Genomic DNA, 22,678 nt, shown 5'->3' with positions numbered 1-22,678 from the left:
TTGCTGTTAAAACAGGTGAAAAAAATCCCCATTGTCTTCCACTGGGTGCTTGTAAACGTGATGCAATTTATTACTGCGTCAACAGTAATAAAAACAGAATCAGAACTCTCATTTTCAGAAACAATTCCTTCTTCCTTAACAGACGCAACACTTAAACATTTACATTTAAGCCTTTTTCTTCTGTTTCCAGAATTGAAATAATTCCCAAAAGTAAAGACACGAACTCTTCTTTTCATACAGAGTTGTATACGTAAACATCTAGTCTGCTCTCTGGTTTTGCTAAAGAGCGTACTTGCAATCTCCTAAGTTGATTTGCAGCTTTCTCTTGGAAGAGATGTATCTTCAGCAAAGACTTCCTTTCTCCCAAAAATCTTTAAGGCATTGGAGATACATAAGCATTGATAAGTAAACCAAAAATGGTTTCTAATCAATACGTTCCTTATGAAAAATAAACAGAAAGATAAATCTTTAACAATAAACATCACAAATGCTATTAATGACTTCTCCAGGCATCAAGAAGAAACAAAAAATGACAATCCTCACTTTGTTTTTCTTTTCCATGTTTTTTTTAAATTAATTCTTTTCATTTAAAGATAAATCTTTAAATTTATTTAAATTAATAACTGAGTTATTAATTATATACAATTAATGCTGAGTTTATTGGCAGGTTACAAAAGTATGTTCAGGGTTTTAGCCCAATTTCAGAATACTATGAAAATGTATGGAAAGCATGAGAAAAATATTTCAAAATGGGAGGGAGTGGATCAGACAAAATTCACACCAGGGTTCACACTGCACCGTCTCGTTGATCCAGTTCTCCGGCAGTATCCCAAGAGATCTTGCGTCTTTGCACAGTCTGACACATCCTCCAATCACTTCTGAGTCTACCTGACACACCATCAGTGGAGAATGAGATATAAGAAAATTTACTGAGAGTATTATTAAGAAAGAAACCCAGCAAACTAAAACACTGCACCCTTATCCACCTTTCTGTCAGGCTGGACCATGGCACAGGGCAGAGAGAGGCAACTTAGAGAGCAAAGGACCTCAGAGCCCTGGTGTCCAAGCGCTCTGCCCCTGCTTCTCTCAGGGCAGCGCTGCCACATGCCCCAGCAGCAGCAGAAGGCACTCCCACAGCAGTGGGGCTTTTTCCGGCTACTGCAGAAATGAGAAGAGCTGCATTAAATTTAAGAAACCCAAGCATATAAAGGTTGCAGCTGCAAATTTTCAAGCAGCTCAGCATACACGCTCCTCCTATGCTGACCTGCACTCTGCCTTCAGCCACGGCCCCACCAAGCGCTTGTTCACAGATCTACCAAGCGCTTGTTCACAGATCTGAGCCCAGGGCTCCACCTTGGGCCCAGAGACCAGGCTCCCTCTCAGCCTCATCAGCAAGCAGGGGAGACGAGGGTTCAGGAGAAGGGCCACACCACCACCCAGACTTATCAGAAACCAAGCACTACCTGAAGAGCACTCCGACACAGTGCCAAAGCCTAGTTTTCATTAATGTCTAGATTTAGGCTCCCTCATTGGAAGGGTAAGAGAGAAGATCATAAGACACTTTATGTTACAGCTAGCAGCTTTTGGCAGACAAGCACCCCAGAGGCACAACAGTGTCCAGGAGCCAGCGCTGGTTTCCGGAGCTGTGCAACCCTGCTTCCCTCTGCTGCATGCCATTTACACACATGAGGAATACTGCACAGGTTATCTGACAGCACCCCACCGTCTGCCTTTGGTAACCCTGAACTGCATGGAGAACATTTCAACTTTGCAATCAACTACACCACAGGTTAGCTGGCCAGAGGTTCATCTATGTTGAAGGCAAAAAAATAGTATGCAAGGAGCTGCTGAACAAAACTGGCCCTGATAAGGACCCAAATAGAGCCAGGCACTGGGTGACCCTACTGCCAGATTCACCACATGCAATGGGTGGCACAACTCCATTTTCAAAATGACTCCCCATATACCAGCAACATGATGCTCCGGGTGAGGTGGGGTGTGATTAGTGTGGACGATGTGGGAACCTGCTAGGATGGCATCACAGCCTTTAGCCACCAGCATACCAATGGTGGAGTTACTTTAAACTGGTTGTCCAGTACTGATCTTGAATAACTTTCTATTTGGAACAGTCTGATTGAAATAGTGCATGATAAAACTTGTATCTTATTAAAACATAAAAAATACAGCAAGCAAATTTAATTGCTTCTACAGCCCAGTGTACTAGGCCTGTTTATGTCAATACAGGCCTGAATGGACCTCGCATCGGCTGGGGTAAGACGGGCGTGTAGAACTGACGTTGCAGATTGCTGTACTAGCAGCACTGGCCCCTATTTTCAAATGATTATTATTTTCTCAGCACTTGGAACTGACGTTGTTCGTGTCTGATCTCAGCTCAGATGGGAAACCCTTAAAGAGTGATGACCACCTGGTATGATTGTCCTTAAAACGCTGAAATATGGAAAGAAATTACAACTTTTATAATCTAAGAATTAAGAAAGGTCTTGGATACCTCAGGTAAACCTTGGAGTTTACATTTAGGGTAAATATTACTGCCCTGTTCCACAGTCCCTCTGCAACAAAAATAGCAAAGTGGCTTATTGATATATGTCCAGGTGGGCACAGTCTACTTCTACCCAGCTGCAGACACACACACAACTATACAGGAGTTTATTGCATGGCTTCCCAAGCCTATGTCATGTCAGAAAAAGATCTGATGAGACCAAGAAAAGGATTGTTCTCATGGAGAACAGAGATAAATGTTCCCATCAAGTTCAAGGGAGAGGAAGTGTAGTGCTCTACTTCACCAGACTGTAGCCATACACAAATAACGCGGCCAGATTTTTGTAAACAAACAGGTCAGGTGGAGGCAGTAGTATTTTTAATTTCACAACACTTTTGCCTAAAAAAAATCTTACATTTATATATGTGTATTTTCTGCTATTTTGCAGATTTTACTGCCTTTTCAAGAATAAAATATAAGCAATAGGTCATAAAAACGCTTGAAAAACACTTGAGATTCTATACTCAACAGACACAATTTGCAGGTGACGGACCTGCAGAAGAGTGCAACAGCGGAACTTAAACTTTCTGGGTTTGATTCAGAATGCCATCGCAACATTTGCAGCCTTTTCTGCAGTCCCTCTGCCCAAGGAAATAACCCAAACGCTTAGACAGCTTTTCAGACTGAGTTTCCAATGCAGGAACCTTGCTGTCCTAAGTTGGTGGAGAGAATCTAGCTTCTCATGAATATGCTTGGAAACCAACTAAGTAAATAAACAAAAACACAATACATTGCTGGCTGAAAAGATTTTTGAAGCTAGCACATGAAAATTTTACATGTACCAAATATTTTAGTACTTTCTGATTCCTCCCCTTGCTGCAGCAGTTGTATCCTCCTGTTATTGCATCACCCTGCTGTTGGAATATTATTGGCAGCCGTGCTGTGTGCTGGAGTTTTATTCCCTTTCTCTCGGTCAGTCCTTTAATCTTTTTTTTTTTCACTCTGAATGTTATTTATGCAAGTGTGACATGCAGTTACAGTGAAGTTGTTTGCAATGAACGGATTGCAGGGCAGTGGTAAGTCCTATTCCAAAATCATTTCGAATTCCAAAGGCTCCCTTTAAGCGATAATGATGGGAGCAAAGGGCATTTCTTCAGGATTAATCACTGGCTGGGTGAGATGATAGCCCAAGGCAAAGCCATGGGCCATTAACCCCTGCAGGTCACCTTATCCCTACAGGAAATGCACTGGGTCAAGTTCACTGTTGCTATTACAAACTCTTATTGGAGAAAGAGGTTACACTCCTATGTTTATATATGTCTTCCATCCCCATGTTTGTAATGATGGCGGATAGGTTTTGGCAGTGCCGCTATATGGTACCATGGAGAGATGTAAAAACAAGTTCTAGCGTTACATTTGATGCCAAAGACACAAGTGGATTTTTTAATGTTTACAGGAAGCATTTAAGGCTCTCGGTAAGGAATGAAAAATGAAATGACAGAAAAATAACACATAGAAAAGACCCAATAAAATGACATTAGACAGAGGCGTCTGCTCTTTAACCGGTATAAATCAGCACATCTCCTCTAAAGCCAAAAGAACTACATGAATCCACACCAGTAGAATATCTCAACCAAGAGTTTTCGTTGAAATAAGCTGAATTACATATTTTAGGCTTGCATCAAATACCATCACATATGGGGCATTACATGAAAAAGCAGTTTGACACTATTGCTAAATGGGATTTATGTGCTTATGAGAACAGTATTTAAAAGTGGTGCACAAATTCACTATTATTTGAATATCTCCCAATCTCGAAACTTTAGTTAGCTCCAATAGTTTCTAGCCAGGACACCAGGCAAGTGCTTTCCAAGAAACCTGTTGCAAGGTTACCTGTGTAGTTATATGGAAAAGGGCAATTTTGCCCACTGGGAAGTTTTCCTAATGCTAACATGAATCTGAGCCACAGAGTTCAAACTTGGATCCAGAATAAGACCCTGCAGGAGCTTCAGGATATTCAAATCTGAAGACCTGCCTCAACACAAAGAAAAGGAGAATAGTAAAGGTCAAGCTAGAGCTGGGTTTGCATGCCTCACGGCTGCCAGAGTCTCTTTTGAAATGTAAAAGAATCTCAGCTTTCACAGGAGAAAAAACAGCCCTCAGCCCTCTGCTAGAGCAGTGCACCGAGAACCTGAGCATTTCTTAAATCCCATCCCTTGCAGTGGCTTGCTCGCTTCCCTCGGGACTTCAGTGAGGACCATTTGGGATACACAACGTGAAACTCCCCCAGCCTGAAACGCTCTAACTACAGCCTATCTTCCAAGAGGTAGGGCAGGAATCACTCTTTTTATGACGCCACTGGAGTTAGCAGCAATAAGCCTTTGTATAAAGGAGTTCCATGATTAAGGACTTCCACAGGAAGAGCAGATTTAGGCTATTTCTCTGTAGACTGAAAGAAGTTCAAACACTCTTCTCTTATCTCCCAGCTGCAGGGCAATTCTGTTTGGGGGCATTTTGCCTCTTCGTTTTGAAGGTGTGCCAAAGTTCAGCAAAAACCTGAAAATGCACTGAGCAAGAGAAAATGGACAAGGGCACATCTCCACACCTAGTGGTTGATGCCTGAGATGGGGAATCCTAGTTTCCAGTCATTGTTCCTAGAATGATTGCTACTTTTTATCCAGCTATATGTAAAATGCAGAAGCAGCCCCTGTAGCAGCCAGGATGCCATATTCTCCACAAAGTAAAGAGAAATTTCCCTGCAGCGAAGAACTGTGGCGTTTTCCCCACTGACACGCCCTTGTCTCAGAGACTGTCCTGATACCCCCCTCTTGGGGACAGGAGCTCAAAAGAGCACCGCTACTTATTACAGCTTACACATCCCACGGAAACTCCTTCCTGCCCACAGTCAGCTGCTTCACCTCTGGACAAAGCTGAAATTTCAGATGCCTTCCTCTAGTGCTTGCAATTTGCTAGCAGAGGCGGCTCCCTGACCATCTTACGCGTTTGTTTATATCCCATTTTGAGGCGCCTACCTCTCCTCACACACTGTATACCGAGTCTAGACATCTAATACACAGTTCTTATGTCCCTGAAGAGTTTTAAAGTTGCACAGGAAAACATGCTTCCATCATTTCCTAATTTCAGAATACTACACTTTGCAGCCTTAATGTTCTTTTAATGAAGTTTTTGGGTGTCATACAAACATGCAAACATTTTAAACATATGGTAATAAACTGCAAAGTAAATATAATTACAGTAGCTCTCACCAAATGGAAAAGCTTTTTGTTTTGCTGTTAATTGACTAAAAGGATTTGCAAATGCCGAACAGAAAACTTGGGTATCAATATTTAATAGAGTACAGTCATAAGATACTAATCATCTTATGGTATTAAGTAGCTAGGTTTTAGATCATATGATATGATGATCAAGCATACAACTGCTGAGGCTGACTGCTCTCTAGTTAAATCCTAGACCAACATTAAAATTACATCAAGGGCCTGCGTTAAACCAAAAAGAGAACCTGCATCTTCATTCACTATCTTTACACTTTATTGTAAGGAAAGGCCCGTTATGTGAGGGAAAGACAACTGTTCCTCACAGCTGGGACCCCCATGTATATGCCAGACTTCAGAAGGAAACGGTCAGTAATTTCATCAGGAGCGAGCTCCGGCAGGACAGCCAGGAGCAGGGTAAGGCTATGTGCCACCTGGGTGTACCGGGGGCAGCGGAGGGCACAGAGAGTTTTCCACCCCTTGTCCTCCCGCAGGGCATGTCGTAGTCTCTGCTTTGTGGCACTGAGCCCCCCCCCCCCCCCAAGCACGTAGAAATTAAGTGATTTAGGTGCTAGGCGTGATCTCTCTCTCCTCCTTCCCTCACCTGTCCAGTTGCTTTGGGAGACCAAGGGAAAATTCTTTCACCACGGGAACAGAAAACGACCACCGCAGCCGAACCTGCGCCTCCTTCGCCGACATCCCAGCGCAGCAGCACGGCGCTGGGTGGCCCGACCGGACAGCCCAAGGCTCACTCCCGGCCCTTCAGGCAGCTGTTCAACTCGCCGCTCAAAGCCTACCCAGTCCAAGCATCAAATTTCACTCTTCATGCTTGCATGCTTAACAATCAGTACCACTACACTGTCCCCCCTGCTCTGTGTTCACCACCTATCTCCTCTCCTGTATTTGTCAGCTCCCTACAAGACACTTCTTTCTTATTTAAAACAATAGTCCCTGATTTCTGATTACTAGTGCTTCAGTGCTCCTGCAGTACACACAAATCATTATTGTAACTCATCATGCTTGCAAGCTGAAGAAGATGCTGGAAAAACGATCTTTAATTTTTGCATTAAATAATACAAAAATTTATAAGAAAAATTTTGAGAGGCGTAACATATATTTTGTTGCCTATCTGGATGGCTGATACTTGGGTTATTCACTCCAGGTACTCATCTTCCACACAGTTTTCAACAAAAAAAATGTATACATATTGCTAGCAGTTTCTCATCTGACTGTTGAAAATCTGTAAGGATCACATTTTTTAATTTTAAATGCAAATTTGCACCCCCTAAAATATCTGGAGCATTATTTTCTTTCTGTGATGAGAGATGTACTGTGTATTTGAACCTTGAACGAGGGTTTTCTCTTACTGTTGTTTGTTCAGAAAAGCCAGCAGATAAGAAAAGTTCATTTCTCCATGCTGAAGTTTAAAAAAAATGAAATGGGTTGGACTATCATGAAAAGCTGAATAGTCTGAGCTTATTCTTTGGCAAGGTATTGCTACAGCAAGAGGAATTTAGATCTCCCCACAAACAGTGCTGTAATGACAGGGTGCTGAGCCCAGCCCCGGCGGCAGGAAGGCTCTGCTTTGGCCCTTCCTCACTCCAACATATTTTATCTACGGTATAATTCTTTCAGGAATAAGATCATAAAATATGCAATTCTGAACCTCTGCCCTGTTGCATTAGTTTTATGCGGATTTAACTCAGTTGGACTATACATGTTACACCAGACTACAAGGATAGTGGATCAAGATCAACTTCTTTTTTGGCTGCTTCTATTTTATATTTATTTAGCATGTAAGTCCACACTGAGAAAGCCAGTTCATAATATTCATCATCTTTTCAGTTCTATCGACCAGCTATTCTAACTTGTAAAGAACACAGTAATGTCTTATATCTTCAAATATAAAAGCAAAAACTTTGTGACGAGTACTCATCATCAGCTATAGCATATTTAGTTACAGCTTTGCATATTTGAACCAGGCAGAGGTTCCTCCCTGCTCTTCTAAGACTTTTAAAAGCTTCAGCAAAGCTTTTGGGCCACATCCTCCACTCATGTATGTTGGTACAACCTTACAAAGGTCAATGAAACTCAGGCCAATTTAAACCAGCCAAGAATCTGGAAATGAGAAATGGTTTCCTTTTATACAATGAACAATAGTTTAGACTCAGAAGCTGTAGATAAGTATGTACACCAAGTATTAGACTAAAAAAAAAAAATCCTGTTAAGTGACGTGTTTTATATTGCTTGTTGTGTTGCTTATTATGTTGTCTGACGACCTCAAACTAAAATAGCCCCAACTATATTTGTTTGATAAATATTTTCTACCTTCCTTTTAAGGTATCTTATTCTCAAACAACTATTGTGCTTTTTTTACTCAGATAAGTAGTCTGATAGATTTGACTCAAGAGAATATTATAGTGCATGGGAAAGCAATTCCGTTGCTCTTAAACTCCGCTTCCAGATAATCAGTCGTTCTGTCTGTAAAATTTTTAGGAAAAAAAGACTAAGTGATACAGAATCACATTTGCAACACTGCACCTAGGTTTATATTTTTATTCCTAAAACCTGACTTTGCAAACTTCTACCTTAAGACAGTAATGTACTCTATAATGTGAGCCAAATATATACTTCACCTAGAGTTACTACACAAAAATATTATAGATCATCCAACAATATGAGAAAATGTCTCTGCATTCATTTTAAATGAGCTATTTGTAATAACATGTTCTATCATATTTTACTTGGGGCAATATATTTCTATGCTTTATGAAAATATTAATTTTCATTAAATTATAATGTTCCTGTCTGAAAAATGCAGAACTAATTAACTGTTCCTTTTGCCTACATTAAAGTTATTGCTAACTGCTGATGAGTCCTGTAAACGTTTCTACTTTGTTAGGCCAATGGACTGAAACTTTTAGCAGAAGTACTCCACACACACACACACACACACACACACACACACACACACACACACAAGTAGATTGGTTTGACAAATGACAGGAATAAGGGCAGAAAGAAGAGATCCAGTTTTGCACTTTTTTACTTGCGCAAACCTCCCATAAGATGAGTTATTAAAGAACATAAGCCTTCATACTCAAGATGTAAGTCAAACCTCAAGCTGCTTGGGGTTACAAAGAAATTTCCCCTATACTAAGGTTACTCCACAAGAATAAAATTACCAGATTCCAACAACTTCCATTAAGCATCTGATATTTGCTCTTGTCAGACACGCTGCTGAATTAGATGGGCTACTTCTCTCATTTTTCTGCACGGCAACCAATACTTACCTTTGAGACGTAAGTCGTAAGCCTTGAAACAAGTATTTTCCTCCTTTTACACAAAATACAAAGCTCGCACTGGTGGATAGGATCACCAAAATGTGTGTCAGACATTTTATATCTAACTTGGCCCTTCACCGGTTGAGCAGCGGCCCTGCTACCCTTCCATGCCAAGGGGAGCTCACGTGCAGGCTCCCTCCAAGTCAGTAAAGAAGATCTGTGCTGTGTCCTGCTGAAACTTTGTGCGTGTGACTGTGTGATCTTTTACAGGTGGTGAGGTACCAAGGGCCCATACTCGGGTTTTGGCAGCCTATGTGGGATTTGGAAGACTAGGATTCAAGTTCCTATTTTGATACGTTGTTCTTACATGGCCTCAGGTCAAATCACTAGCTCCCAAGCAGTAAGCATATTTAAATACCTAGCTCCCAGTTGAATCACTGTGATTTAAATACCTATACAGAAGTTAGTTACTGAAGTATCTTCCAGGATTTGGACTGCAGTGGCTCTCTACCTCTGCTCTCATCTATAAGAATGAAATACCAGCACTCTTCTACCTCACAAGAAGGCTAAGGAGATAAAACCAATGATGACTGTGAGGTACTCACATGCTATGTTTATTGGGGTCTTCCATACGTACCTGTAGACGGACTGGCAGAGGTATGAGCAAGAGCAGCAGCTGCCAGAGGCCGGCCCCTGCTCTCAGCACAGAACCGGTGGGAACGGCATGGGTCACCGCTGGCCCCGCACAGCCCTGCTCCCATGTTCCCATACGGAGTGGGAATTTCACCTCCGAGACCGCACAGAAATGGGGTTAAGGGTTCAGTATCAATTCGTAGTCTTAAAAGGTCACACGATCATCTCCGTAATCAAAAAGGGAACCTGCTTGAAGATCATCAAGGCTACAAGCACCGAATTCTCCGGCAGGCGCTAGCAGTAGGTAAAATTGCTGCAGCAGCTCTCAGTACCGGGGGGCTTCCAGGGAAGCAAGACCGACTGTGACAGCAGTTTATCACCACTGAAAATGAACAAGAAAACTGTTAATGCAATCTGCTAACAAAAGGTCCCTGACTTAAATAGCAAGCAAAATACAACAGTTAGGTTCACAATGTGCAAACATTTATATATAGGAGAAAGATTTTAAACCTACGCATGCATAAATCTCCCATGATATGCCTGTACACTCATCTGATCAAGTAACTGGAACTGATTATTATCGCTACTACAGTTACTAATTATTATTGCTACTCTGACCATGAGCTACTCAAGACAAGTATCAAATGTTTTAATCAATCCACATTATAATTAGAAGAGAGATATTAATTAAATAAATTGTAAAAATGTGTAAATCTAGTGAGCTCAGATCATAGTTATTACATTACTTACATTGAGTAAATCATTTCTCAAATTATTTTTTCAGCTTCATTATTAAAACATTTTTCAAAGCCTGTTCTTTGCAGGGCTTTGCTTTTTTCTACGTAAAGGCATTTTGAGAAAAAACTAAATACCTAGCAACACAGCTCCCCAGAAACTATTTTAAACATTCAACTCTTTTTAATCCCAGAAAAACAGCTCAGTTTGCATAGGGTTCTGTCACAAACACATTTTTTATATTGTCCATGGACATGTTGGAAACAATTCATCAGAAATTAGAATTCGCAGCCTAAACTGGCAAATATACACAGTATTTCTACTAATTACAAGCAAATCTCAGTTACTTAGGTATTTAGGACTGGTTGACTGGATGTTCATCTACAATAAACTAGTATAATCCGAAATACTGACAGCTCTGGAAATACCAACAGCCTTTCTTGTGCTATGTCACCACTGTCAGTCACAGTTAATAACTGGAGATCAGTTAGGGGTTGGACTAGATGATCTCCAGAGGTGCCTTCCAACCTCAGCCCTTCTGCAATTCTGTGATTTTGTGAATTCATAAACCAGCCAAGCATTCCAACTCCCCGGAAAAAATTCTGTTCTTTTCTGCATTAAAAGATGTGCAACATTTTGCAGAACGTGTTGCAGTGGCAACATCTGATAATGTGTCCTTTCCTCAACTACTTCACCCTTCTCCACTCTCTTTCTTTCAGTCTCCATATATATTGCACATACACAGTAATACCATGTTATTGGCAGCTCTAGAAAGGTAACTAATTCATTTCTATACGATAAACCCATACGCTAATGATCAAATGCACTTTATTAAATAATGTGCAGGAGGGACAGTGCACAATGAGGTGAGTAATTCTGTTTTGGGCCCTCAGGTGACTGCGAGAAGTGTCTCTAAGTGAGGAAACACCGTATGATTTGAATTTTCTCAGCAGCAGAAGCACTGAATAGGAGTTAAGACACACTCACTTAAAGCAAGCTAGACTCTCCTGGGCAGGCAACCACCAGACAGAGTCCTGGGCTCGACAACTTCTGGGGAGAGCCATCTTTCCTGAGAGGGCACTGGCACTCATCGCGCACACAAGTGTCGCGTTTCCACCGCTCAGATCCTCCCTGGAGAGCCGTGCCACCGGGCCAGAGCTTCCAAAATAGCAGCTTCCCAAAGCATAATGTTAGAAGTTTTTGAAAGCATTTGCAACCAATTTTATAGTTAATTAAAACCAGATTGCCTCTATTCAGTCATTTGTTCTATAACTTTTTAACCTTTTTTGTTTTCAAGTTTAGATTTTTTCTGAGTAAGTCATGCATAAGCCTTAATTGTAAATAGGTTAATAGAGCTCTGATCTTCCTCCAGCATCTGCTAGTAAAGACAAACAATTTTCAGAAAGCCAGGCCTAACATGGATCACAACATTTCAAGGTGAAACCAGTCACTTGGCATTGCCTGAAGAGAACCCCACACCAAATCATTCAGCTAGTAAATAGCACGGCATCAATTCCTCAAAAATTTCCACAGCAATAGTTTTAGGAAGAGATCCAAATACCCCATCAGTAAATCTTGCAGAGTAGGTGATAGATTTACAATCGCCGTATCTTTCAGTTGCCCTTCTTTCACATGTGGTTACACTCTACAAATCTAAAAGTTACATAAACTAGACATGCCACAAAGCTTGAAGCCACCCTCTTTCCTCTCTTCAGAACAAACGTGGCAAGAAATTTTATGACACAGAATCATCACTCATTTTTTTCTTAACAAGAAAACAAATCATTATTCATGCTTTTCTTTAAAATTAATATTTACAGCAAGAAAGAAAAATAAATTGACATAAGAAAACAAAAACTCTCTAGCTTGAGTTTCAACCCAGACTTCTCCTAACTTTGGAGCACAGTCTTCTCAAAGACATCCATTTCTCTGTCTCCCAAACATCCCTTTCTCTCTCTCATGGCCCTTCCTCTGAACACGCAGACAAGGAGACATCAGTTAAAATTAACCTCTTGTTCACCAGGAACCAATTATTCTTTTTTTTTTTCCTTCCCTTACTCTATGAACAGAATGGACTGGAATTCAAAAACAGCTCAGTGGGCTGATTTGAAAAAAAAGAAAAAGAAAGAAAACAGCTTGTTAAAAAAACAACGACAATTAATTTCTACAGTGAATTTTAAGTATCAATACCAAGAAGACAGCCAGGTCTTGTCTTCACTTCTGGTGGCTACTGAAGTTTTGTTGAGAAATAGGTGGTCTACATTCATTAAATAAGTTTACAGAAACTTCACTGCGCTTTGGAAACCGACTGGGAACACAAAATAAGCCCTCGACATCTGCAGGCACCTATACACAACGCTAGCACTGGAAGAATCAATCCATCCTATGAAAGCAAAGGTATCCAACTGCATAACATGCTGGTATGTCCCAGAGACACATAACAGATGCTACAGCAGCCCTGACAAATCTCATGTTTTAGACTGTCCTTTGCAGAAAATAAAGTCTATTTTACCTAAAACAAGAGTTTAAAATCAAACTGTATCAACCTGTGAGACCTGAACCTATGACTAGCAAAATGAAAAAACATCACACAAACACAGAGTTAATTTTCTGCCTAGTCCTGAAAGCAAGCAACGATTCATTTATTACTACAACAGATACTACCAAACCCTGCTCATGCATTAGGATATATTTTAGATAGCTGACCTTAAACTGACCTTTAGAAAAGCATTCCTAGGTAACATACATTACAGTGAACTGTTGGAAATTTCAAGTCTGAAATGCAAAAAAATATGCTGGTCTCCAGTACCTTCAAACCATTATTAAAAAAATTATCATTACTAAAAAAACACACTGTAATTTTGTAAAACAGGGATAGCACTATCATTTAGCGTCATCTTTTTTCGGCTTACAGAAAGTAATGTTTAGAGAACGCAGATCCAGTCGAGTGGCTGGCTCAGAGGCAAAAGCACAATCTGTACCGTCCTGCTTATAGCAATAATCAGTACGGGATTGCCCATACCACATTCAAGCACTAAGGATCAGCGATCACTTGTCAGTCATTACACACAGAGGAGAAAACGCGTATTCGCTGAGAGTACTCTTGCATTCGAACAGTATCCTTTCTTTTGTAACACATGCTAACTGCCTTTTGGTTTTTCAAAAGTTATTGCCTGTCTTCTGCAAAAAATACCCTGTCTCTTTTAGGCAAGCCTGCATCGTGCCCTAATACACCAAATGATTAGTTGATACAATTACATCAAGCTGCGTAAGTCTAATTGATTTTTACAGCATATAGAAAATCCATAGCATTCAAAAACATCACCATAACCCTGACATAAATTAAGATCCACAACTCTGTGCCATATTTGTGCAACTCTCCAGTTTAAGTAAGATGAGTCCCATACAAGCATGAGACTTTTCCAAATTCTTTTCCTTCCTCTTACTTAAAGAAAAGTGCAGAGCTAGGCCTAACAGAGCCCTAAGGAGGAAGATTTAAAAAAAACATGACAGAAACCTGCAGATCCTATATCAAAAATAAATACACTCTACCATTCTCATAAATATCCACTTTCTCAGCCTGTTCCAAAATTCACCAGAATTCATATGAGCTTTTTCTTGAGTTTAGACGATGTGTTTAAAGGCTTGCAGAATAGCTACCCAAGGAAACTAGTAAAATTCTGCTGTTTTAAAATGTAAAGCTGGATTTGACTAAGGAGTGGAATCTGATTGCAAACAACTCTTTTAGCCTAGCCATTAAAAGTTAAAGGCAAAGCCAGTGGGCATTTAAAATACTGTATTTCTCTCCTTCCTACAAGCAGCACAGCCCACAACATGCCTACCAGCTCAGTGACTGTGCTCTCGGGAAGAAGTGCTGCTGCTCAAGGTGTCCTTCCTGTGTGGGATTCTCCCAGGGCAAGCCCTCGTTCATCCCCAGTCCACAGCTGCCTTTCAGGCTGGCTGCTTTACGCACCAGTGAGGCTCCTGACCTCACATATGGCTGCTCTCTTCTTTGACATTTTAACATCATCATTTAAAGACTGGTGTTACCATGGCAGGTTCTTGAAAGCTGTCCCAAAGACACTGTATTTCTTTACATTTTAAGATGAACATTTACGAAACACGGTGCAACCAGGCTGCTCCTAATCTGTGGAAACCAGTTGCTTATGATCTGGGAAAGGCAAAGGATTTGTGGTCAGTTACTGTACCAATCAAGAAGGAAAAAGCATCTATAGCTTGTTGCTGAAGCTAGCAGCGAGTGCAATTAGAGATGAATGAAAGCAGTGACACAAAACAAGAATGATCAAAGAATGGTATCAAGTAAAATGAAAAGCAAAATATGCCTTTACTTTTTTACAGGAAAAAAAATGTATTCATATTACATTCAGCCCTCAGGCTCCTGGCAAGATGCCCCTACAAAAAGATTATATATTACTGAAAGCAATAGACTGGGAAACACAAATCTTAAAACTAAATACCACACAGGCAACGACCGGTGAGCTCCCTTACAAGCCTACCACCTCTGTAACAGACTGAGCAATCATGATCAATCACCTCCTCACTCCAGCTGCCGCATGCAGGAGGAGAAATAGCTTGTGGTCCTGCTACAACTCACACGGGCTCCAAAGATACAGCTGTGAAGCAGTCACCAGGTCTTGAAAAGCAACCAGCATCCAGAAGCTCCAGTGGGGCGGATACCATCGCCTAAGCCCAAGACTGACTCTCCAAACCCTCTCCTAGGGGCATACGAATCTGCAAGTCTAGGGCTACAAAGAGGATGAGGGGACTGGAGCACCTCTCCTGTGAAGAAAGGCTGAGAGAGCTGGGCCTGTTCAGCCTGTAGAAGAGAAGACTGAGAGGCCATCTCATCAACGTGTATAAGTATCTGAAGGGGGAGTGTCAAGAGGATGAGGCCAGACTCTTCTCCGTGGTGACCAGCAACAGGACAAGAGGCAACGGGCACAAACTGAACCACAGGAAGTTCCATCTGAACCTGAGGAAAAACTTCTTCACTGTGAGGGTGACAGAGCACTGGACCAGGTTGCCCAGAGAGGTAGTGGAGTCTCCTTCGCTGGAGATATTCAAAACCCGTCTGGATGTGATCCTGAGAAATATGCTCTAGAGGACCCGGCTTGAGCAGGGAGGTTGGACTAGATGATCTCCAGAGGTCCCTTCCAACCTCAACGATTCTGTGATTCTGAGAAGTCGGGAGCTGACTATCTTATTGCCAGAAAATCCCTTAACTCTAGATTTTTTGTTCTGTGAATGCCTTTAACTACTGCCACTCGGTGACAGCAGCTGAGCAACCCCAGGCCCGCGGCGTGCCGAACCCCCGAGTTTCCTCTAGCAGGCACGTTGCTCCCATGCACTCGCGGCACTGAATGCAGCATAAACACAGCAGCAACGACCGTTTCCGTTCAAGGATGGAGATGAGGTACCCACCATAAAACAAACACAATTTTTGCCAGACACCAGGCACGCGCGGGGTGGCAGCTCGCCGCCCAGCCACCGCTGCCAGGGCTGCGCTCCAGCCGTCGCCTCCTCAGCGACCACTAACCTCTTCCCTAGCTCTCCCCGTCTGTTGGAGCACAGTTTTTCAGTCTAAAAATGACAGTGGGTCAAGCAGGTAAAGAAGGATACCAGAACTTAAATGCTGGATTTCAAGTTTAATGAGGAAGAGCTCCACCACTGTTCAAACATGGCCTTCATCTCCAAGTATGTCTCCCCTAATATTTTGGATTACATTTTCAGTCAATTAAATCAATGATTTCATTTAACAAATTGACTAGCAGTTTTACTGAGGGCCTACGGTATGAAATCCTCCTTCCTATTTAGTCATGCTACTGTTCCCAGTTGTAATATTTTCTAAACATTAACAATTTGTATTAAGCAGAGAAAAGGACTCAAGCTGCTAAAATAATTTTAAATACTTATTTAAAAAGGTAACTTATTAAATTGATGACATTTACCTTTCTTTTCTTTAAATCCAATTTGTAAGGGAAACAGGATAAAAGGAGATTTCCTACAACGAGTCTTCAGGAATCGTTCTGGCTTTTTCAGATGCATTTTTAATATTAAAATGTGTAAGGTATTATGGCCTGATTTAAATTTAATCTACACAAATTCTTGCTAAAATTAACATTAAGAGTTCTTATTGAGAACGTGAACACTAATTTAGAAAAACAGCACTGACATATTTAGAGTTTCAAAGTTGTGTTTAAAAGCACAAGAAATCCAAACTACAAGGTATGCAAAACCATATTCACTCACACCCATGTTGTTTCTAACAAGAATAGACAACATAATTGTAAATTTGCATTTTGAGATGAACTTTTAGCAAACATTCCTGCATTTAAGACCAAAACATGTTTGCCAAAATATTTTCATTAATTTATATACACATTAATAATTAAAACATTTTCAGATGAAAGTTGTATTAGTCAAATTATTTTCAGGCCCTCCGGTACCAAAATAAAGAATGAAATATAGGTCCAATGACTGATCGTTCTATTGCTCCTCACTGTTTTTTACTGCCTCATTTCGGAGTGCTGTCATACACCTAGACATATAGGAGCTATGAAATGCACTTACAATTTATTGCCTATAATTAATTACACTCACAATCATTTACAAGGAAATAATTGTACCTATAAATGGAGACCTTCTAAATAAAAGAACTGCATATAACTTCAAAATTATAGGCTTCACTAAACAGTTTCACTGTTTTACCTTCACTGAAAAGTTTCTTGTTCAAATAGTGAATTCTTTGACTGGGCCTGCCCCAGGTCTCGGAGAGGTCTGACTTCAAACTTGCTGAGAAAGGTGCATTCTTCAATAACGTCAAGTTAGCAACTCCCATGATTTTGTTGCGAGTCTGGAAACGTCTGCTGATTTTCTTAAAGCCTCAGAGCTTGGAACCAAGAGATTACATGAAAAACTGAGCTTCCTTTTAATAAAATAAATATCCAACCTCACAGCTCTAGAGAGAAGGCTGAAAATCATTCTTGTGAAATCTTAGGGACTCAACATGCAAAAGACAAATAAAATATTTCATGATAATTTTAGGTTGACGGCTTGAGTTTGTGGCCTATTTCATATTTTCAGTGATGAACATGAATAATATTATGTTATGAATTATATTAATAGTGGGCTTTATACAAAATGTTAAGCACTTAACAAATTTAGCATTATATATTCAGACAAAATATAAAGCAAAGTAAAAAAGCAGTCATCCATCAGAATGAGCAGAATCCTTACAGGTTAGTAGAGATGAGTTTCTTCTGCATCCGCGTTAATAACTCAACACAAATTCCATTGCTGACGCAAGTCACTGTGAAACAGAGAGGTGATTAAGTATAGTGAGGTCTTTGTTTAGACGGATTTGTTCAGAGGACAACAAAATGGCAGTTAGTATCAAACCCTCTTGTTCAAATCTGCTATCTTTTTATGATTTTGCTATTTTTTTCACATCTCCATCGGCCTGGGACAACAGAAATCCTCTAAAGCAGGAAATGTATTTCCCATGGGGGGGGGGGAGGGGGCTGCTTGTTCTTTTTTTTTTTTTTAATCTAAGGCTTCAATTTATTTTAAAATGTGATTTCTAACTTCCCTGGTGCAAAAACCTAGACAATGTCAACCCACACACTGTTGTCTTGTTGAGTCTGTAAACAGACAGAATTAAACAATAGTATTGCTAAGCGAGAACTTTCTCCATTCATCTTAATGAACTGTTAATTATGACCACTTAAATGCCCACAGTGTTAACCAGTTCACTGCTGACTGGATTTCAGCAAAACGCACAGTTTATGTACTGTGATGTATTCAAAGCTAGGTAGATATAAAACTCACAATCAATATATATTTAAATCAACCAAACAATTTAAAAAGCTGTGAATATAGATTATGCAGCCAGTTGAAAAAATCTAATAATCATCTTTTGAAGCTTCTTCTTATTCTTTCTAAGGATTTGGGCAAAGCAGTGTTTTCAGCATCAACAATAAAGTGTTGTTGTTTGTAAGGTTCTAGAGATTAAAATAGGATGGTGTTGATTTTGTAGTATTTTTTCAATCGGCAGAAAGGCTAGTAAAGTGGAGTTAACTGATTAACATTGCACATCTCAAGTGGTTTGGCAATATATAATGGATTATAGGATAGGATAATATAACATATAATGGATTATATATAGCATATATAGTGTTATGTATAGTATATACAGTATGGCTGGCTGATTTAATTTCAGAAATTTCTACAGAGCTATATGAGAAATCAAACAGAATTTAGCTTAAAAAGTCAAGTAAAACTTGCAAAAATTTCTGATAGCTTTTAATTATTCCTGCCTATACGCAGATGCTATTAATGGGATTAACAGACAGAGTTACAAATAGAATCACTTTTCTAGACATAAGGAGTATAGATGCATTTGTTTTGGGGAAAAAAATCATCGTGGCTGATAGACCAATGTTTGGAGTACAGTCTTGACAGGAAATACATTTTTAATATTTTATGTACTGCATAAATAATAATTTCCAAAACTATTTGAATCAAATTAATTTTGTAGCGCTAATTTACGCTTTTCAAAATCTCTAGGGCTAGTTTCTTCTCTCTTGAGCAAACGGATTGGGTGTAACGCACACGGCCTTAGATTTCATGCCTTCTCCATTTCCGCACACTCCCACTGGCCTCAGTGGCATTTTTAAGGGGTGCATTACAGCCCAAAGGGACGGACGGAGTCGTTTCTTCTGTCCCCACCGCAGGTTTTCAGTGCTGCCTGCAGTCAGACCCTACGGTTGCTTCCTGCTTGCGCAGACCCCAGTCCGTGGACGTAGTAGCACAACGCTTGCCCACGTTTTCGTTTTTAATACCTCTAATACAGCAGCCACCTGGAAAGGTACGCTATACTCTGACTGGCAAAGGGAAAAGCACGTGTTCATAACATTTAAAACACGCAGACCTGTGTTACGCACTCCGTCGGGATCCGAGGCTGTGCTAGTGGTTATCACCACGGCTACTACGCTGCTAACGGCTACCATTACCACGCGGACACTCATTTTTCCGATGCAACTCTTGTTTGCAGGGGATATGCAGCAGCCAGCACACCAGCATACTGTCTAACGGTTAAAAACCAGCAACACATCTGCCACAGAAAGCAGCTCTGAACAATTTTTCGAAAACCTGAGAACCCCCCAAACTGTTTGCGCTCCAGCGTGTGGTCAGTTTGCTCGGTTTAAGCTCTTTAAGGTAGTGATATGTATTTTTTTTTAATAATAAGTAGTTTTAAATGAGCAGTCAAGCCCATGTGGCCAGTGTGCGGCGTTAGCAAGAGCACAGTATGTGGGCCAGCCCGTTGGGTCGGCCACCACTCGGGAGACCCCCCTGATAGTTACCATAGAGATAGTAGGAGCCACAAAGAGCTTCGATCACATTACTGGCTGGGAGGGGGTCAATTTGTATGCGCGAGCCCTGCTGGGATTGAAAGAATGCAGAGGAGGACAGGAAAGATAATAGAGAGAAAAATAAGTGAAGAGCGAATGCGAGAAAAGGAGGGGGGGAAGAAGAAAGAAAAGGGAGAGGAGAGAGGGAGGGAAAAAACAAAGCGAGTCAGGGATCTCGGACGCAGAAGCCAGCAGAGAGACCAAGGGAAAACGAAGAGAGAAGAAGGGGAGAGAAAGCGAGTGAGAAAATGCATCTTGCGAGAGACAGCGCTCTTGTCACTCACTGACAGGAAACGCTGCCTCCACAAGAGCTAATTCACAGGCACTGAGAGCGGGCAGGAACAGCAGGGATGCCGGCATCACCTGACCTGCGCTGCAAAAACTCATCACCGAATGCACCGAACAGCGGCCAGGAAAGGCGACGGCATCGAAGGTGCTTTTGTTTCGCTGTGCTGGTGGCTGAACAGGCGGCTGTACGCCGGGCACCGACGACGCGCTCGCCACAAAAGCAAACGCGTTCCCCTCTTCTTGGGGCTCAACAAGCAACAAGATTAAAGGCTTGGGCTTTGTCAGGTTTTGCCTCTGGTATCTGAGAAGCGATTCGGGTCTGCGGGAAAGCAAAGCCAGCCTCCCATTCCTCAGCTTGCGTGTGCTCGCCTACGCCTCTTGATAACGTTATTTTATTTACCATCAAAGACATGGGCAGAGCTTTCTGAACTAATATGACATCTAGATCCCTGCTTCAAAAAGGCCAAAGAGAACAATTCAGATTGCTGTCTGTAAGAGCAGACGATCCAAAATCCCACACCCCAGAAATAATCACTCTTAGGGACGCGTAAGGACTGCTGGATCATTTGAAAAAGCTGTTGTTCTTCCATGGATTCATAACGGCATGGCCAAAACCTGCGCCTCTTTTGAAAGGAATGCAAATAAAGTCAGAGGGAGAGAGAGAACAGGATTCAACTCATAACCATTAAAGGTTAAAGAAAAAAATCTGATTTTGTGGCATGTTCAGCGGGTCCTATACCTCCCAAAAGGTAAGGATAACAAGGGCCGTCCCATGTCGGGGGGGGCTCAGCTATGCTGCAGCTTCTACTTAGGCTTCGGCAGCAAACGTCCCACACCTGCCCAGGACAGGCAGAGCTCTGTGACCTCGCTCTGGCGCTCGGATTCGGTATTCTCATTTCAACATGTTTGTGCATCTCCTTCCAGTGCTAGAAGAAATACCCACCAAGCTGGCAGAGCCGAAAGCTGATGTTGCATACGGCAGCTTAATGGCTGAGTTGCAAGTGATTTTCTCCTCAAGAGCACGATGATCTGCTTTCTCCTAAAATGCACCTCCTCTTCCTGTAGGAAGTATGAACGTATTCCTCACCTTCAGGATTAGTCCTTTCAGCCCCCTGAGACTAAGATGAAGTCCCCGACATTTTCTTACAGAGAAACAAGATTCAAGTACGTTCAATGAAAAGCAGCATGGATTTTGGAGAGCAACATTACTCACAACTGCCCTGCCGCGCTAGCATGTGTTCAGGGTAGTACACAGACAAGACCAGAACTGACTACGCAGGGCTTCTTTAAAATGAATTCTTCTTCTGTCAGTCCACTTTTCAAGCCAACTGTCAAAACAACCATAAATTAGATTTGTCCCTCATATATTACCACCAAAGTCAGCGGAGCTACCCCGAGACCAACAGAATCAACCTCGAGTTAAAAGCACACAGATGTCTGAGTAACAGTAAAATTACTGAAGTATGTTTTAAAAGCCTCTAGAAATGCTGTAAAGCAGCCTTGCCATATAAAACAGTTGTCACAATTTTAAGGAAAATGCATTGTGATTTTAGCTAAAGAAGCCCTCCACCAAGCAACACAAACAAAATTGAAAACAATTTCATTCAGGAATATAGTCTTTACATAAATCTGTAAACTACAGCAGGAAATTTGCATTTATAAAATTATAAAGTGCCTTTGCAGGAAAACCCTAAGTCTCTTATGCATAATCCAAGCTCCCCACAATGTCCTGTGCATTAGAACTACTCTTTTTTCCTTGCAATTTACAATACAGAAACATTTGTAAAAGAGACAGTATCGACCCAGCCACAGATAGATGGAAGAATTTCATTTTCTGTTTCCAAACCCCTATGTCTTCACTTTTCACCACCACACATGTTGTGGATCCTCCATTAAACAAGCCTAGTAGTTTCCCTCCAATCCCAGCCCATCCCCAATAGCCTCGTCTAAGGCTGCTGAAGTCATTAAGAATTTTATGAACAACTACTAGCCAGATGAGTCTTCATTTCCACATCCCTTACAATTTTTTCCACTACAAAAAAACTTTCCAAATGCTGGGTAATAGGCCCCAAATGGTTCTTTCTGTGCTAATGTGAACTGGAAACTAAAAAAAAAAAAAAAAAAAAACTGCCCAACAGGTAATTTGTACAAGTCTCTTAAATCTTGAAAACCAGGCTATTCATTTTCTGATAATAAATCTTTACTGCAGCCAATCTTATCTTCTTTCCACAATAAACTCCTAATTATTACCTTTCCAGACAGCATATCTGTGATTTTAAAGTGTGTGACAGTAGTAAAAGAAAGTGCTAGGTCTTATGCCTAAAAAAGGGAAATATTTTGGTTAGGCATACAGAAGAACCTTGTTTTTTAAGCTGTGAAAAAAAAACATAACGGAACAAGTTACAAACTGGGAGCGAACTATTCATAACAGAGAAGTCAAGGACAGCCCCTGCGGTTGCTGCGAGTGACAGGCTGACCTCTGTGGGGAGGCTCCACCTTCGCAGGAGACTTAGGCTGCCCAGGAGAAAATGAAAA

General features: G+C 41.1%; 1 long non-coding RNA gene across 2 annotated transcripts in view; it reads right to left on the bottom strand.

Annotated features, from left to right (window-relative positions):
- Positions 1 to 638: 638 nt before the first annotated feature.
- Positions 639 to 22,678, bottom strand: part of LOC138066297 (uncharacterized) — a 40,572-nt gene continuing 18,532 nt past the window's right edge. The window contains exons 2-5 of one of the 2 annotated variants that reach the window (XR_011139594.1): positions 17,682 to 17,754; positions 17,154 to 17,334; positions 9,694 to 10,071; positions 639 to 884 (exon numbers count right to left, since the gene is read on the bottom strand). This is a non-coding gene — a long non-coding RNA (uncharacterized lncRNA). Of the gene's footprint in view, positions 885 to 8,802; positions 10,072 to 17,153; positions 17,335 to 17,681; positions 17,755 to 22,678 lie in introns of those variants that run through there. The other variant, XR_011139593.1, reaches the window with a different exon arrangement.

This window comes from Struthio camelus, chromosome 2 (assembly GCF_040807025.1).
Source record: "Struthio camelus isolate bStrCam1 chromosome 2, bStrCam1.hap1, whole genome shotgun sequence".
Taxonomy (NCBI): Eukaryota; Metazoa; Chordata; class Aves; order Struthioniformes; family Struthionidae; genus Struthio; species Struthio camelus.
The sequence above is the reverse complement of the archived record's forward strand: the minus strand, read 5'-3'. Positions and strand labels throughout refer to the sequence as shown.